Here is a 6,000-nt window from a genome sequence, read left to right as displayed (position 1 = left end):
GAAGGTTCCATTCATTCTTGGCTAGATTGGTTAATTTGTTTGTTTGTTCCATTTCTATGTAAATAATTAAATAAAGGCACCAAATATCACATTTATTAATTTATAAATTATAGATCTCAATTATGTTTATTTAGATATAATATTTATAGGTAATTGTTTTGATATATTAATTGTTAGTATAAAGCTGTAAGCAGTACCCCTCTAATTTTCTCACAACAACCTTATTTGAAAAATAATTAAATAAATATCTTCAAAAGCACCTAATTTTCAAATATGCCCACTCCATAAATATGGCTAATGGGCCTAGCAGCAAGTGGGACAGCACGTGCACACTACAAACATGGAATGATACATGTTTGTATAGCACAACATGGCACGACATGCATGCAGGCTAGGCTAGACCAAGAATTTTTCCTTAAAAGCATGACTCGATTAGAGATGGGTTAAAGTACAACACGTGAAAAAATACGCAATAAGCATGTTTCACTCGTGGGCTAGCATGCGGCCCATAGGCTATCAACATCATGCGGGGCAAAGTATATTAGAGTAAAACTTTTTAATGATGTAATCTTAAAATTTTATGATTTTATAAATAACATGAAATTGAATCTTTTAATTTATTTTATTAGCATGGCTTTTTCTAAATTCATTTAGGTAACATTTACTTTTTGGATTGGATTAGGAATCCTGGGGAGTGGGAATCCTAGGATTGGGAGTGTGGAGTGGGAGTGGGAGTAGGTTGTTTACTTACACTGGAATAGAAGCATGGAATGGAGATCAGAATCCAATTTATGTGTTTACTTTGTCTTGGATTGGGAGTAAATAGTTTCAAATTACAATTTTATCCTTATTTAAAGAATTATAATTTTTAATTACAAAACTAATAAAAAATATATTTAATGAATAATATTTATTTTATTATATTTGTAAATTTATTATAATTATTAATATTCTTAATTATGAACAATAAATTATTAATTGTAATTTTAATATAAAATGAAATGTTATTTTATTTTATTTTATATAATTATATTAAATTTATTATTATATAAAATAATAATATAATATTATTTAGTACAAAATTAATATTTTCTTAGAATAAAGTATTTATTATTATTATTAAATAAATATAGTACTATTATTTTTAAAATAAATATAATAATATTATATTTATTAATTCTCTATTAATATAATAATATTATTTTAAAATAATTTTAACTTAGAATCAATGTAAATTATTATTTAGTTAAATATAATATTATTTATTTTATTTTATTAATTATAAAACATAAAATAAAAAAAAAGGTAGAAATGGGAGAGGTGGGAGTGGATTCCCACTCCCACCTCCCCCAATGGGAGTCCCACTCCCACTCCCCACTCCAAAAATAAGTGGGGCCCACGGAGTGGGACTCCCAATCCCTCCCCATTTTAAGTAAGTAAACGCTGGAGTGAGAGGAATCCACACTCCTCACTCCCACTCCAGCAAGTAAACACAACATTAATTCTTAATTTAAAAAAAATGCTCTAATTGTTTTATGTTTATAATTTATTAAATGAATAAATGATATAATAATTTTAGTAAGGGATATTATCATTTTTCCACTTATGTTTTCTGACACATCAAGCCAGTACCACGATTCAGTTAAAAATATATTTTACCACCAAACGTTTATGTTGTTAGCACTTTACCACCATTTTGTTAATGCAGTTAAAAATTTACTGATGTCATAAGGAAATTTCAGGAATTTTATGTTAAAGCCAAAATGCACTGTTCAATTGTGAAAGAGATATTATCATTTGTCCACTGGAAGTTTTATAAATGTATGAATTCATTACTAAAGTTTCCTAAAATCTGTATTTTACCACCTAATGTCTAATTTGTTATCACTTTATCATTAAAACATTAATATGATAAAAAATTTACGATATCATAAGGGCATTTAAGGAATTTCACGTTGAAGGCAAAACATTAACACAATGATTGAATGATGAAGTGTCAAATTTAGAGTATTTAGTACCATTATAGTGCTTGAAATAGCTTAGGGTTGTTGTTGTTGAATGATAATTATCAAAATTAAAGTGTGGCTTATATTACTTAGAATTTGATATTTGAATGCACAATAGCATGTTTATATAGTAAAAGAAGTAGCCGTTTGGCTACCTTTTTAGGATAATTGCTTTTATGTAATTTCTTTCTTTCCAAATGACAAAATATCTTTTACACTCCAGGTCAAATTTTTAATTATCTTTAACATTTTGGTGACAAAGCGATAAAAACTTAAATATTAGGTGGTAAGAAGAGGGTTTTAGGAAATCTTGGTACTAAAATGATATTTTAAAAAAAATTTGGTGGACAAATGATAAATCTCTCTTTTTTGTAATTTCTTTCTTTTCAAAGGAAAAAATCGTCTTTTATGCTCCAGTGACAAAATCAACTTTTAACTCATATTCCATTAAATATTAACTTATTCTAATAGAATGGTGATAAAATGCTAACAGTGTAAACGTTTGGTAGTAAAATATAATTTTCATCAAATTATGGTACTGACTTAATGTGTCAGAAAAACTTTGATGGAAAAATGATAATATCCCTTTTAATAAATAAAATTATAAATATCATGATTCTAGAAATGTATGCATTAATGTTATTATGGATTATGATCTGTGATTTTATGTAAGTCTAAGTTAATAATTAAATTAACCCTTAAGAAAAATTTATTATTGTTGTTGTTATTGTTAAGTATTAAAAAAGAATTTTAATATCATAAGGTCCCATTTAGAAGCAAATAGTACAATCTCTTAATATTATTAGTTTATTATTATTGAATATGGACTTGAGTTTTAAACTTTTGATACAATTGAATTTGATTAAAGTTATGTGGACCTAAAAACAGTACATAGACCTAAAAAAAACATCAACATCTTGATATGCCCTTTAAAAAAAAAGAAAAAAATTTATTGTGATTTTCTTAGGCATGGCCCATTGTGGCATGTGTGAGAGGCCACACCTAAGTAAAAAATATTAGGCATGCACGGCGTAGCACAAATCATATGGTGGGTCATCTCGCGCCAGCCCACGAGCCTCATGAGTCTTCCTTTGATTGCTTGGGTTGTCACGACTTGCTGGCCACGTCTACCAATCCATGCTAAATTTTATTTCTTCTTCTTCTTATTATTATTATTACTATTATTATTATTATTATTATTATTTCTTTTGTCCAAAATATGGCTCTTCGGAAAATCTGACGGAACTTGTAACTGATCTAAAAGACTTAGAACTCCATTAAACAAAAGCTATCAAAGCTATCAACACCATATATATTAATAAGAGAAAATATAGTTTTAGAAAAAGAGTTGAGAAAAAAATGGTCATGATTCAACCATTCTTCCCTCTTCTTATAATGAGATCATGGGTCAAAACTCTATCCTATGCAAATAAATTATTTTTCTTTTTCTATTATTTTTTATTTTTAGAAGCAAATGAACTATTTTTCTTTTGTATTATTTTTTATATTTTTAGAAGAAAAGGATCGAAAAATAAATTTACAAGAACTAGATATGAATCCTAAATTCGTAAATTGCCCCTTTTTCATTCAATCGTTTGTTTCTCAATTCGCCCCAAATTAAGCTTAAAGGAGAAAGAGTTTGTACTTGTGGAAGCCGCTCAGTCTGTCATTATAACCCGAGAAGTAGGGAGAATTACAATCCCCATCAAAGGGATAGATTATATGAGGTTAATTGTCTATTTATGAAATTTCATAAACTTTTAAGATTATAAAATATTAAATAAGGGTTTTGTAAAGGCTTTCGAAGGGCTTTCGAGGGTGCCCATAGCAACACTAGTCACATAACTTCTAGGATTCACTACAACAAACAGCTTAATATACTTTTGATAATAAATAGTTTTTCCCAAGGTGTAAGATGGTCGTAAGGATGAAAATAATATAATAATAAATATGATAAAATTTTCCGAGTGTCGTTTGTCGTTGGTGATAATGACTATCTTCTTGAAAATACCTGCTGGGCTCAATTAAAAGCACTTTAAAATTTACACACTTTGGGCCCGATCTTTGTAATATAGTAAAACCCCAAGCCAACAACCATATCTTCCAATAATTTCACGCCAGTACTTGGCAATTTTTTTAAATTTAATTACACTTGGTAAAATTAGAAACCAAAAAGAATGAAATCTAAATAAAAAGTACGATAGCTACTTTTTAGAAATTAAACACTAACCACAACAATGTAAGTCAATGATATACAAAGCGATGGTCAACTTTGTACTTTGAACTTTGCAGCATGAATTCGGTATGTTGGGATTTTCATTTTGATAATAATACTTCGTTGTCTGAGTTACAAGAATTATTGTTCATGTTGAAAAGAAAAGCAATGGCAATTCGATTTTTGTGACAGTAAACTGAAATGCTTATTATGCCAGGTAAACTTTAAGTAAATTATTTTTATGCGTACCAAAAACTAAAAAGGAAGATAAAAACAGAGGAGTTACGAGGGGATAAAATTCAATCTGGAATGAACTAGTTATATTTCTTTTTTCTTCTTTTGCCGCCCTTTCAGTGTATCCTCATTTTAAATAGTTAGCATTATTGGCATTGGTTTTATCATATTAAAGTGATAAGAAAGTTTGCATCTACATAACTTGTGAGATGACTTTTGTGCTTAAGATTTTTTTTTTTTTTGAAAAGGGTGTATAAAATTTAATAGCAATATCAAGAACAAGTTTCCTTTCTTAAGCTTTGAACTGAATATATATTAAGCTTTTCAGCTTTTCCGAGCTTGCTGCAATGATTTCTTTTTAAGCGTTTCCAGCCTTTTTAAAGCACTTTTTCACATGTTTAAATTAATACTAATGCACGTGTTTCAGGTTTTGATTGTTGTACTACCATACGAAGTAGCTTCTGTGCTTTGTGGTGGCTATCTTTTATAGTCAAGTGGATACATATCAAATGTATTAATGGTTGGACAAACAAATCTTTTGTCGCATCATTGGAGGTTTTGAAGTATGCATGTCCTATGTGTGAAAAATTGTCGAAGAATTAGATCTCGTTTGATGCTATTTCTTTATTTGTCCAATTGTTTCTTAATTAAGATCATTATTTATATTTGCTAATCTTATGTGTAACAAGGAAGCTGAATTAATAATATCTAACTTATCCTTGTCATTTGGCTTATTATCCTTGTCATTTGACTGAGTTTCCTCTAACATCTCATCCACAGATTTCTTTAGTTTAAATCAATTTTACCGAAAGTCATTCGTTGAACATTCGAATTTGGATTTAGTAGTATATTTTTTAGCTTTCTAACTGTGAACTTTTGATGACCTAGGCTGAAATAGGAACTGTAGATACTCATGCCACAGCCTTGAAAAAAGAGTAACTAGAAGATGTGTGTCACTCTTTTGGCGCAGCATTATGGTTCCTCTTGAAAAGAAATTACGAAGTTTTGTATACCCTACAAAAGAATGGCAAAGTCTGCACCAATAGTCAAACAGGGAATCACTCTCTTTCTGTCTAGCTATTAATTAGCTTAGGCCAATTGATTATAATCACTATTCCTATTCTGCAGTCCTATTTTGCCAAAACCCTATTTCTCAAAGTAGTTGTTTTAGGAGTTGTGACTAATTTGCAACTTTAAAGACTAATGACTTAAGCTTAACATCTAATTGTTCGATTTTATCAAGCTTTTAAAGTCCCTTGCTCACCTCCATGGTTGTAAAATTGCAGGATAAAGTTGATAGACTGTATAAAAAAGGAAACTCTCCAACTATAAATAAAAGGAAGTCTTCAACAATTATAACAAAGGAAAGCCTCCAGCTACTAACAAAGGGAAAAGGACGGCTGAAGTTACAAGATCAAATGACATAATTGCTGGCAGAGGAAAGTCTCAAGCTAGCACAAACAACAAGGAAATTGAATCAGCTTCTATAGTTGGTGGTGAAGCTCCATGTTTTACTACTATAGACTCTAAAATTGATGAAGGTAA

This window comes from Citrus clementina, unplaced genomic scaffold (genome assembly GCF_000493195.1).
Source record: "Citrus clementina cultivar Clemenules unplaced genomic scaffold, Citrus_clementina_v1.0 scaffold_6, whole genome shotgun sequence".
NCBI lineage: Eukaryota > Viridiplantae > Streptophyta > Magnoliopsida > Sapindales > Rutaceae > Citrus > Citrus x clementina.
The sequence above is the reverse complement of the archived record's forward strand: the minus strand, read 5'-3'. Positions refer to the sequence as shown.